The sequence below is a fragment of the Cervus elaphus genome, chromosome 30 (assembly GCF_910594005.1).
Source record: "Cervus elaphus chromosome 30, mCerEla1.1, whole genome shotgun sequence".
In the NCBI taxonomy this organism is placed as follows: domain Eukaryota; kingdom Metazoa; phylum Chordata; class Mammalia; order Artiodactyla; family Cervidae; genus Cervus; species Cervus elaphus.
The window spans coordinates 3,238,071-3,251,139 of NC_057844.1; positions in this window are offsets into that span (position 1 = coordinate 3,238,071).

Genomic DNA, 13,069 nt, shown 5'->3' on the forward strand with positions numbered 1-13,069 from the left:
GTCCCTTGGACAGCAAGGAGATCAAACCAGTCAATCATAAAGGAAGTCAACCCTGAATATTTATTGGAAGGACTGATGCTGAAGCTGAAACTCCAATACTTTGGCCACCTGATGTGAAGAGCAGACTCACTGGAAAAGACTCTGATGCTGGAAAAGATTTAAGGCAGGAGGAGAAGAGGACAACAGAGGCTGAGATGGTTGAATGGCATTGCTGACTCAATGGACATGAATTTGAGCAAGCTCTAGGAGATAGTATGGTACAGGGAAGCTTGGTGTGCTTCAGTCTATGGGGTCACAAAGAGTTGGACACGACTGAACAGCAACAAAGCTATTTCCAAAATCATTTCTTTACCATTTACTTACACTCATACTTTTTACGAAAAGACATCTACATGTTATCAAATATGGGCACAGATTGCTGACCAAAGATTCTGGTTAACCCACTCACAGTAAACAACTGTTGTCAAGATGCAGACACCAAGTCAAGGATCACAGTCCTTAGTCCTTTTGCCTCAAGTATATCATGTGAATGGTTCTTACCACGCAGAATGATATACATTATTTCCAGCCATGCTGCTTGAGAAGCAAATGTGCCCACTCCATTCTCTCATTCTTCATTTGCCACTATACACAGAGGACTATGCAACCCTAAGAGAAGCCTGAGCCATGTAAGGAAGGCAGCTGCAGCCCCTGGATCACCATGAGGAGAACAATCCACCAGTCAGGGACACCAGCACTGAACTGTTATGCAAGGAGAATATGAACTTCTTTGCAAAAGCACAGAAGGATGTAACAGCTGCAAGTATTACACTAATAAATGTACTGAAATACATACCACACAATGAAAATCAGAAAATGAAAAGATCAGGGCAAAAGGAAAATGTATAAAGCCAAAATTTAATGTTAGTACACAAAAATATGTGCCTAAGATTGGTAATGTTTCCATCAGATGTAAAGAGGTCAGAAGAAGATGTATCTGACTTGAAGAGATTCTCACTGGGGTCCTCATAAAGGGAGGCCTATAATGTAATGGACAACTAGAAAACTGATTACAATACATGTTCTAGAGTCCAGAAGTCTGGCTTCCAATACCGGCTTTGCAAGGTACTAGCTTACTTAGGCAGGTTAACTAACTTTTCAATGCTTCCAATTTCTGAACTATAAAGTGAGGATAAGAGTATTCCATAGGATTGTTGTGAGAATGAAATAAAAATAATCCATGTAAAATGCTTGAAGAAGTTCATTCCACATATACTGCATGAATGTTCTAAATAAAGCTGAAGCCATCATCCTTATAAAGCCATCATCCTATATTTTAAAAAATATTATTTTTTAAACATAAGATTGGTTATTAGAAATTATAACGAGTTCAAATCTCTGAAGTATTTTTTTTTTCATTTATTTTTTTTAGTTGAAGGCTAATTACTTTACAATATTGTAGTGGTTTCTGCCATACATTGACATGAATCAGCCATGGATTTACATGTATTCCGCATCCCAATCCCCCCTCCCACCTCCCTCTCCACCCGATCCCTCTGGGTCTTCCCAGTGCACCAGCCCCAAGCATTTGTCTCATGCATCCAACCTGGGCTGGTGATCTGTTTCACCCTTGATAATATACATGTTTCGATGCTGTTCTCTCGAAACATCCCACCCTCGCCTTCTCCCACAGAGTCCAAAAGTCTGTTCTGTACATCTGTGTCTCTTTTTCTGTTTTGCATATAGGGTTATTGTTACCATCTTTCTAAATTCCATATATATGTGTTAGTATACTGTATTGGTCTTTATCTTTCTGGTTTACTTCACTCTGTATAATGGGCTCCAGTTTCATCCATCTCATTAGAACTGATTCAAATGAATTCTTCTTAAAGGCTGAGTAATATTCCATGGTATATATGTACCACAGCTTCCTTATCCATTCATCTGCTGATGGGCATCTAGGTTGCTTTCTTGTCCTGGCTATTATAAACAGTGCTGCGATGAACATTGGGGTGTACATGTCTCTTTCAGATCTGGTTTCCTCAGTGTGTATGCCCAGAAGTGGGATTGCTGGGTCATATGGCAATTCTAGTTCCAGGTTTTTAAGAAATCTCCACACTGTTCTCCATAGCGGCTGTACTAGTTTGCATTCCCACCAACAGTGTAAGAGGGTTCCCTTTTCTCCACACCCTCTCCAGCATTTATTGTTTGTAGACTTTTGGATAGCAGCCGTCCTGACTGGCGTGTAATGGTACCTCATTGTGGTTTTGATTTGCATTTCTCTGATAATGAGTGATGTTGAGCATCTTTTCATGTGTTTGTTAGCCATCTGTATGTCTTCTTTGGAGAAATGTCTGTTTAGTTCTTTGGCCCATTTTTTGATTGGGTCATTTATTTTTCTGGAATTGAGCTGCAGGAGTGGCTTGTATATTTTTGCAAATCTCTGAAGTATTAAAGAAATCCAGATCCTAACTGACATCTCCTGACACCTGGGAAAGATTAGGAGCTGGGTGCCAATCAGATGTCATAGCTCAGAGCTACTCTGTGGCATGTCAGAAGTAGATTCTGCTCCACACCCCATGTACATGTGGCAGGGTTCCAGACTTCACCTTCTTGCAGATGAGGCTTCTAATGCTCAGCTCCTGGCTTACTGAGGATTGACCTGGATAGAACTGGTCTTTACCTCACAGAGAGTGGGGCCTGAAAATGAGGGGAATTAGGGATCACAATGACTGACCTTAACAGAACTTCAAGGGTAAGAATTTTAATTCCTTTAATAATGCAGTTAATCTTCCCACTAAAATCAGAAAACTATATCAAATGTATCATTTCTGAAATGGGCTGAATGTTTATGTCTCCCCAAATTCCCATGTTGAAAGCATGACCTACAAGGTGATGTTACAGGAGGTGGGGCCTTTGGGAAGTAATTGTATCATGCAGGCAGAGCCCTCACACATGGGATAGGGCCCTTACAAAAAGAGACCCTCGAGAGATCCCTTGCCCCTTCAAGTGTGTGGTTACAGCAAAAACACCTCCGTCTATGAATCAGAGAGTCGACCCTCACCAGGAGCCAAATCTGCCCACACCTTCCTCTCTGACTCCCCAGCCTCCAGAACTGTGAGAAATGAATTTCTGTTACTATAAGCCACTGTGGCTAAGGTATTTTGTTACAGCAGCCCAAACTGACTAAGACAGTTTCCTAATCCTTTCATTAGGGTTTTAAGTTTGAATTAGTCTTCCTTCTAAGGAAAAGTAAGTAGTGGTCTGATGACACCCAGCTATGTACCAAAGATGGAGGAGACATCCATCTCCAAGATAGATGCTTCCCTTTCCATTGAGGTAGCCCTAATTCAAACATCTCCTACCTCTCATCTTTGAAGGATTAGACAATGAAAACTACACACATACACACACACATGCAAAAAGTCCAAGGTCCAAGTCATCTGTCATCCCTCAGGAAGTGATTTTCTTCATCACTTGACTGTCTTTCCCTGAAGAACAAATTATGCTACCCTGAAATGAATGTTAATCTTTTAGCCCACAGGGAAAAGGCAACAAACAGCCAAATATCCGCTCATTACAATTGCGCTTAAATGAAGCAGGATTTAAGCTGCTATTATGTGGACAACCCATGATCTTTATTAGAGTTTACTTTGCATAATTACTTCAGGGAACTATGATAAGCCCAGAGCCATTATGTGTTGAGTCTCGCATTCATTATGTGTTGCTTTGCCCAAGGAAGTAAATATAAATTAGAGGATTCTGCCAAGCTCCCAAGATTCCTGAATTATCCACCACAGAGAGAGAAGCGTAGCATCCTGGAATCCTTTGGGTATCTGAGAATACACTCTGAGCCAAAGGAGAAATACACAGATCATTTCGCTGCCTCAGAGAAAAATAGAAAGTTGCTGAGGGGATAGTATGACAGTAAATATTTACACAGATTTGTTTTCCCAAAGCCAATCTAGAGGACTCTGAACGGTGTCCTTAAAAGAGCTGTTACTTCGAATGACCATAACCAAAAAAAGCTGTGGAAAAAAACAGGTTTATCTTAGACAGTATGGCCGAGACCTTACCACAAACTCTCCTCTGGGAAAGTCACAGGGAATGAGAGATGGTTTGAAGAGTTGAGAGACCCAGGAAATAGAAGAAGGGCCCGGAAGAGTGAGGCAGTTTGAGGGGATAACAGACACAAGTGTGTGGTCAGGCTGCTTATGATGGTTGTTTTCTCTCTGTACATCCCCTGCTTGACTAGTGCCTGCTCTACCTACACTCTCCTCAAGTGACCGACCTTATGCATACTTTCCCCAAACCCAAGCTAATGACTGTTGGCCACTATGACAGCTTATCAAAGGGGTAGTGAGGGGCAAGCTCCTCTACTGGTTTCTCTGGTAACTGATGAGTCCCTATAATCATAACTTCCCCTTACCCCTGGAAGTGAAGACATCTGCCACACATCGTAGAGCGTCACTCCAGAACCTTGCTTTGAACATGTAAGATTCCCCTTCCATTAAGCCATTGATGTCTCTGTCACTGACTCCAGGCTCTTTCTTTGGTCTTGAAGCTGTGCAAAAACAAGTTATATGATGTTGCCCCGAAATAAAGAGAAGCCCCAAGGAAATGCCCATATGGTCCATCTGTGATTGTGTTAAACAGACATGAGGTGAGACTTTCAGCCCAGAAGAGCTTTGGCACCTGAAAGCCCCCACCTCACCTCCTACAGAGCAATCAATCACTCCTCAAGCAAAAGGAAGTGTTGGTGTCCCTTGTTTATGTGCATTCAAAGAGAAAAAAGTTTGTCTCTAGGAGGAAAAAAAAATAATAAACATGCATTCATTTTATACCTTGGAGAAGTTTATTTTTTTTTTATTCTTTTTTTTTTTCTTCCTTTTTTTTTTCCTTTTATTTTTATTAGTTGGAGGCTAATTACTTTACAATATTGTAGTGGTTTCTGCCATACATTGACATGAATCAGCCATGGATTTACATGTATTCCCCATCCCGATCCCCCCTCCCACCTCCCTCTCCACCCGATCCCTCTGGGTCTTCCCAGTGCACCAGCCCCAGTCATTCATCTCATGCATCCAGCCTGGGCTGGTGATCTGTTTCACCCTTGAAAATATACACTTTTCGATGCTGTTCTCTCGAAACATCCCACCCTCGCCTTCTCCCACAGAGTCCAAAAGTCTGTTCTGTACATCTGTGTCTCTTTTTCTGTTTTGCATATAGGGTTATTGTTACCATCTTTCTAAATTCCATATATATGTGTTAGTATACTGTATTGGTCTTTATCTTTCTGGCTTACTTCACTCTGTATAGTGGGCTCCAGTTTCATCCATCTCATTAGAACTGATTCAAATGAATTCTTCTTAAAGGCTAAGTAATATTCCATGGTATATATGTACCACAGCTTCCTTATCCATTCATCTGCTGATGGGCATCTAGGTTGCTTCCATGTCCTGGCTATTATAAACAGTGCTGCGATGAACATTGGGGTGCACGTGTCTCTTTCAGATCTGGTTTCCTCAGTGTGTATGCCCAGAAGTGGGATTGCTGGGTCATATGGCAGTTCTAATTCCAGGTTTTTAAGAAATCTCCACACTGTTCTCCATAGCGGCTGTACTAGTTTGCATTCCCACCAACAGTGTAAGAGGGTTCCCTTTTCTCCACACCCTCTCCAGCATTTATTGTTTGTAGACTTTTGGATAGCAGCCATCCTGACTGGCATGTAATGGTACCTCATTGTGGTTTTGATTTGCATTTCTCTGATAATGAGTGATGTTGAGCATCTTTTCATGTGTTTGTTAGCCATCTGTATGTCTTCTTTGGAGAAACGTCTGTTTAGTTCTTTGGCCCATTTTTTGATTGGGTCACTTATTTTTCTGGAATTGAGCTGCAGGAGGTGCTTGTATCCTTGGAGAACTTTAATTCTAAAGGTTCTGGCAGAATTTCAACCATAGGATTCCAAGTGAAAGATACATTGCAGAAAACAAGGGTGTCTTTGATTGCAAAGAATCTCTCATCAATAAAACAAAGCTACCCTACTGAATCCCAGTTTTACTAATAGGAAAGTATAATTGAAACCTCTGAGGTTTGGAGCAGCTGGAAAAGTATAAGAGGTCATCTAAACCAGTGGTCTTCTTAGTCGATGGAGCATCAGGGTGCCAGCAGAGAAGCGTCAACAACCACCTTGCCGTATAGTTGACGAATGTCACTCAGAGAGGTTATGGGATAGAACGGACTTGCCGTAAAAGAGCTAGAGCCACAACTTGGGTTTCTTGTCTGACATTCCACCTACCATGTCACCTACTTATCATGTCTTGTATGATTGTTTCTTTCATCTTTTTTTTTTTCCCCTCAGAGCTCTTTTTATTAAGATTTTCTGAAATTCTCAGACCAACAAGCATAGCTCAGTCTGTACACACTTAGAGTAAATTGGACCAGACATGTCCTATAACCATAAGCTTCCACTAGGAAGTTTTGAAACCACCTTTACTACATTCAACAGAATAACAACAACAAAAATCAACAAGAAAAGTCCAAGATCTAGATTCCCATAGGAATCTTCTCAAGCTTAATTTTCAGGCTATTTCACATTTTGGTAGGATTAATTGCCACACATGTGACCTGAGGTGACTATTGCTCTAAGTCAGTTCCTCCATTACTGAAGTTGTTATCAACATTTTGGAATTAGAGAATGAGACCATATCTTAAAGAACTCCCTGGGAGACACAAAACGCTAATCCATCAACATGCAATAATGCCTTTTGGTGTATTAGTGTACCATGTCAGCTAATTGTTATGAATCAAAAGGAATGGGGAAAAAATACTGGTAGCTTTGAGAATAAAGTAAATAGAAGGAATAGTATATAGAAATATACATTCATTTTATGTGTGAAAGAGTTCAACAAATAAGAGTGAGAGAAGGCTTGAATACAAGGAGGGTGGATGTTAGGTAGGAACATAGGCAAGAGATGCTGAAAAAGATTCAAGCTGATTTCTAAACCCCACCACAGTCATGCCCCATTGTGGCCCAGAAAAGCTCACAGATATGCTACAAAATAACCACAGAGACTTTTCTAACTCAGGTGGACGCATCCTAGACACACAGTGGATGCAAACTAATCACAGGGGCTTCTCCATCTACAGCACATAGCGCCCTTGATGCACATCTGTGTCCTCAAGTGACCTTAGGCAGCTGGAGCCCAGACTGAATTATGGGAAAGACATGCACCATAGAGCCTGTTGTTATGTAACTCTCAACTGTCAATCAAAACTGTCAGTCCATGCCCACACCTAGATGAAAACATAATAACTCTGCCTGGAAAACTCTGTATATCATCATTGCAGCACCAGTGCCTCTCTTGACTTGGCCCACCTCTCCCTTGAGGTATTCTTTCTGTTCTTTTTAAATAAATTTGTTTTTGCCACGGGTAACACCGCAGATTCCTTGTGTATTTACCAAGAACTGAGGCCCACAAGGGAGGGCCTTCTTCAACCCTCCCCAAATCTTGTAACATGGAGAGACATAAACCCTACAGATGAGAGCCGGAACTGACCTGGACAATTTGAAGATTCTGGGTGCTTAAAAACAAAAGCCCAAGTAGAAGATCCACGAGCGGAAAAGAGAGACTAGAGAGAGGGCAAAGATTTTTACTAATGACCATTCTTACTGTCAGGCGAGTGTATGCTCCTCGGTTCTGTCTCGTCACAACAAAGATTTGGAGTGACGGACATTACAGCCCTCTCGGCGTGTCACATCTCTCCGGTCTTGGACAGACTGTGTTATAGCTCTTAGACACATCAGTGTTACAGCTCCACTTTATTTAGAAGCTAGCGGGAAGGCGTGAGGGCATGTTGATCCAAAGACGTGAAGAGAAGAGCGCCGCATCAGGCGGGGGTGGAGAGAGAGAGAAACAGTGAGCGAGCGCATGCACGCATGGGACAGAGAGAGCCCTTTGGCTCTCTTTTTATGTGTTTTTTCCTTCCCCCTGGGCCTGTCCTTTGCAAATTGGGCTTAGGCTGCAGTGCTGTTCTACCTGAAGTCCTCACTCCGGTCCTCGGACCTTCCTTTGACCTTCTCTATTATATTTTCATGGGCTTTTCCCTTCCTTGTCTTTCAGCCACTGCTATTTTGAACTCCTTTTCCCTATTCTAACTACCTAACATTACCCAGGGTCAGGCTTGCCTCATTCTATTTCCAAGACTTAATACAGGGATTACTAGAGCTAATCACTAGGTTTCCCAGGTGGCACTAGTGGTAAAGAACCCACCTGACAATGAAGGATAAATAAGAGACACAGGTTTGATCCGTGGGTCTGGAAGATTCCCCTGGAGGAGGAAACTGCAACCCACTCCAGTATCCATAGACAGAGGAACCTGGTGGGCTACAGTCCATAGGGTCACAAAGAGTCAGACACAACTGAAGTGGCCTAGCATGCCCACACTAGAACCAAAAACAATAGTGACATTTCTTCTTAAAATGTGGTATACATATATATAAATCTGATTTGCTAGCCAATATTTCTTTTCTTGTATTTTTTCTGTGTCTGCATATGTGGCATTATAAATTACTTTAGGAATTCAATTCCATCTATTCAACTATTCATATTTCCTCACTACAGCCTTCTGAAATCCTCACATAATATTCAGATTGATTTTTGGCTGCCCTTATGATATCCACAACTGTAGAAGCAGTCAGAATGATGTAGACAACAATGTCATCTGTCTTTCTGGGTGGTTTCACATTTGCAGTCTTTTGGGTATAAGACCCAAAACATTTCTGGGCTTTGCTGAGGATATAGGTTCCTTCTGCCAGCTTCTTCATTCTTTTTTTTTTTTTTTTTTTCCTTTTAAATCTCATTCAAAAACCTTTGTACCCACATCTCATTTTTTTTTTTCTTTAGGTATCTTTCCTCTTTTTCACTATAACCATGCAAATTGTCTTCAGATATTCTTTGTGTGATGTTAACAGCACAAAGTAAGGTTGAATTATATGGCATTTTAAAAGCCATTTTGAAGGTTAATAGCTTTTGTTGTGTTTCTTTATGACTTTGAATGCTCCACAAAAAAACTCCCAGGGTCCCCACCCCCACATCCCTACAATGCCTCATTTTGGGAGCAGTAGTCAGAGTCAAATTCTGTGCTTTCCTATTGAGAAACAACATTTGCAACTCTGTGGTTATCTTGTTGGATTGACCACTATAATTAGCATCCACTCTGCAGCACACCACCCTCCTCTCACAAATATATGTCCTAAAATAACTCTCTTTATTGTTTACATTGTTTTGAATACCAACATTTATTAACACATTGTCAGTGAATTACTCAGTTTAAATGCCTCCCCCAATTCATAATCTTGTGATAAAAGATATTGTTCAAAATTTTTAAGACATCATGAAGAAGAATATTAACTGAAACTCCTGGGTTTGCTTGCCAATTGAAGAAAAATCTTTCATTTAAAAAAGGGGAAGAAAAAGAGTAGTGATATGATTTTTCACAAGAATAGAATGCTGTAATTTGCTCGAGCAAAAGCTTCTAAAAGCCTGCCTTGTAGGAAGGCTTACTTTAGAAAAGCAAAATTTCACTAACGTAACAGACTCTTGAGCCCACGGAGACATAATTACATATTCTCTCCTTTAACTTATAATTTCTTTGAGGTCCCAGGTTGCTACAGCAGAGCACCAGAGAGTTGTATATTTGAAAATGAGATCCAGTTTGATGTCTTCTGGTTTGCTTTTCATTGCCAACCACAGTAGCCCAGTTTAAGCCAATGAAGCTGATGCTAGGGGTTCTATTTGGGGAAAAATCTGGAACAGTCTATTTTGACTCTAATACTTACTTGATCTGGCATTTAAAATCCTTTGTATCCATTCAAAAGCAAATTGCTTAAAATTTCTACTATAGACCTGCCATAGTTTGATTAAAGACCTCATGAAGAATATAAGTTAATAACAGATATGAATCTTTTTTAGAACTAGGCATAAATCCTCTGAACCTAAAAAATGTTGCAGTGCATTGCACATTCCTATGCACCATTTCACCAAAGCAGTTCTCCTGCTTTCTGGAAACAAAACAACTGTTCATCAACCCCCTTACCCCAGGCAAGGACAAAAAGGCTAGTTTCAGCTGGATGATATGACTCAGGTGTCTTTGTGCCAGCAGAGCTCAACCCAACAAGGAGTTAATGAAATCTCGCTTTTTATCAAAGGACTCTCAGGATGGGGGAACCATTTATTTTTTAGTTACTGAAGTCTATCAGGTCTCAGAAACTTCAGTGCTTTCAAAAGGAAAATACAATTGCTATGGCAGGGTGTAGTCAATTGTGTCTTTTAAAAATACAATGGGGTAGCTACATTTCACACAGAACCTTCAAAGAGTACCCTGCAGTGAATAAGATAGATGAAAAAATGTTCCCTTTTGTAACCATAGGTAGTCCTTGATTCCATAGTAAGGTTGTGTTGGCAATCGAAATTTCCCAAATCATCGCGTTTGGAAGCTAAAAGAAATCTCCATCTTTCCTGAATTACTTGAAGTCAGTAACTACTAAACTATTAGTTTGAAAAAGAGAGAGTGTGCTTGATGAGGGCTTCCCTGGTGGCCCAGTGGTAAAGAATCTGCCTGAAATGCAGGAGCCACAGGAAATGCAGATTTGATCCCTGGGTTGGTAAGATCCCCTGGAGGAGTGCATGGCAACCCACTCCCGTATTCTTGCCTGGAGAATTCCAAGGACAGAGGAGCCTGGTAGGTTACAGTCCACAGGGTCTCAAAGAGTCGGACAAGACTGAAGTGACTGAGCACACACACACATGTTTAGTGAACTACCTGTGCTATTAAAACCATTCTAAAAGATCAAGTAAAGAAACTTTTAGCCTTGATTAATTGGTAGAACTATTCAGAATCCATGTGATACTGATATTTTGTAGGAAGCCTTAGCCTATTCAGCCTTTAGCCATAGTAAAGGAGACTTTTTCCTTACTCCAAGTTTAAAACTGCAGTAAATTCATTCAATTCATGCTTTAGTCACATAAAACTGAAATTTATGAAAAGTTCAACCTGTCACTTTCCTAGGAATGCCTCCTGATGAACATCCATTGATGACTGATTGATTCAAAAAACCATTGTGGGAAAAAGGAAAGATGTCACATTGAAATTATACACCACTGAAGAGCTGTGTATAGTAAATCCAGTATATAGTCCTTTTATTATTTATTAAATTATAAAGGAAATGAATATTGATTTCTGTAATTGAGGTAAAAAGTAAGCAAGTAATTGCCTTGTGCTAAGGCAAGATAAAAATTATATACTATTTCATGGAAAGGATGAAAAAGATGTGAACATATTCTTAAATCATTGCCTAGGTAATTAATAAATATAATGGAAGCATTTTACCTCCTAGCAACTGATGGGAATACCCAGAAACATAATAAAAACTAATAAAAGTATCCAAATGTCATACTGCAGAGTATGGTAAGAACTGTTGTTCCCATGATGTTCTCAAACACACCTGCAAACACAGATGGTAAATTGCTACCAGGAGCTCGAGTTGGGAAAGAAGAAAAGGAAAGCCATCTTTTTAAAGTATCATTTAAATGTTTTAGAATGTAATATACTACATAAGAAAAGAACAGCTTTCTTTTTTTTTGTTTTTTTTTGGGTCTGGGGAAGGATCAGTCATATTTTTCTCACTCTAAAAGATACCTGCTCATTAATAGAAATTTTAAAAATTCAGAAAAGTATACACAAGGAAAAGTTATCACAAAACCACTGTTTTGGTGTATAATTCCTGTTTGGGCAGTGCATAGTTCTTTTATACTATTCTGATCACATGGAGATCAGTCAAAATTAAGGAATGTCCCAAAGCAGTTGGTAATCAGCAAAGATTGTTGAAAATGAGCGATAAAATAATCTAAAATAGAAGGAATATTTCTATCAGAGGTATAGAAGATACTATACATAATATCTACAGAGGTACTGCATACTCAATATAGGCAGCAATGTTTGGGGCAAAAGAAAAATATATGTCTGTATGAACTCTGAAAACAATTCAAAATGGACATTCTGAACATATTTTGAACAATGTAAGCTTAATTGAAATGCACTGTACATCTCTCCCTTGAGAAGCAGAGCCCTCAATGTGGCTCTATTCCCTAGGCAAGCCAGCCAGACCCTTGGTAACTGGTTGCTTACACTGGATGTCTTCCATTGGGGAAAAGGCATTGATCCAGTGTGTGACCAGTCAGACTGTGCCTTCCATGCCCACATACTTCTGCCAGGCAAGTACCAGAAATACAGACTTAGGGAATGTCTTCTTCCCTCATGTGATGCCACATACAATTGCTTCTGATAAGGCAACACACTACTCAGCAAAAGGAGAAGGGAAATTAGCATATACCCACAGGATTCACTGGTCTCACCCTGACAACCCAACTGATGGAGCAGTGAAGCAGCCTACTGAAGACTAGGTCACACGGTCAGCTGTTATCTTGTGGGAGACAGTCTCTTGTAGGTTTGGTTCCTCAGGAAGCTGACCCTGAGAAGATGATTAGCATAAGGGGTCTTAGGATTAAATTCTGTGGAGGAGATGGAAGGAAGCAGGGTTGAACAGAGACAGAAGCTGTGATATAGGCTGAATGGAAGCCTCAGCTAACCCTGCAGAGAGAACTGAAGATGAGACCATCCAGAATTGGCGATGGGGGGGATGGGCCTTAACACATGAATGTTAACTAGTCGTGCAGTGCAGCAGGCCCTAGGAAAGAGACCAGGACCTCTTGAGCTGAAGCAACCCTGAAAAGAGCTGAAAGCTGAAGAGCTGAAATCTCTCTGCCAATCACAGCCCCAGTGGCTGAGAATGAATAGTTTATTTCTGAAGAGGGGGCCTGGATAATGCATCAAAATGTCTGCCTTAAGTTCTGTCTTGAAATGCAAGACATGCTCTGAACCAGGAAATAAAACATGGTTTCTGGGAATAGGTGGTAGAAGTGAAGGTGATTCCCTTCACTATTGTCCTTAATAACCCACCGGTATGTTTGCTTCCCAGGTCCTAGCATTTCTGTGCTGTGCTGTTTTGGCTGTCATGGTTCCCAGGAAA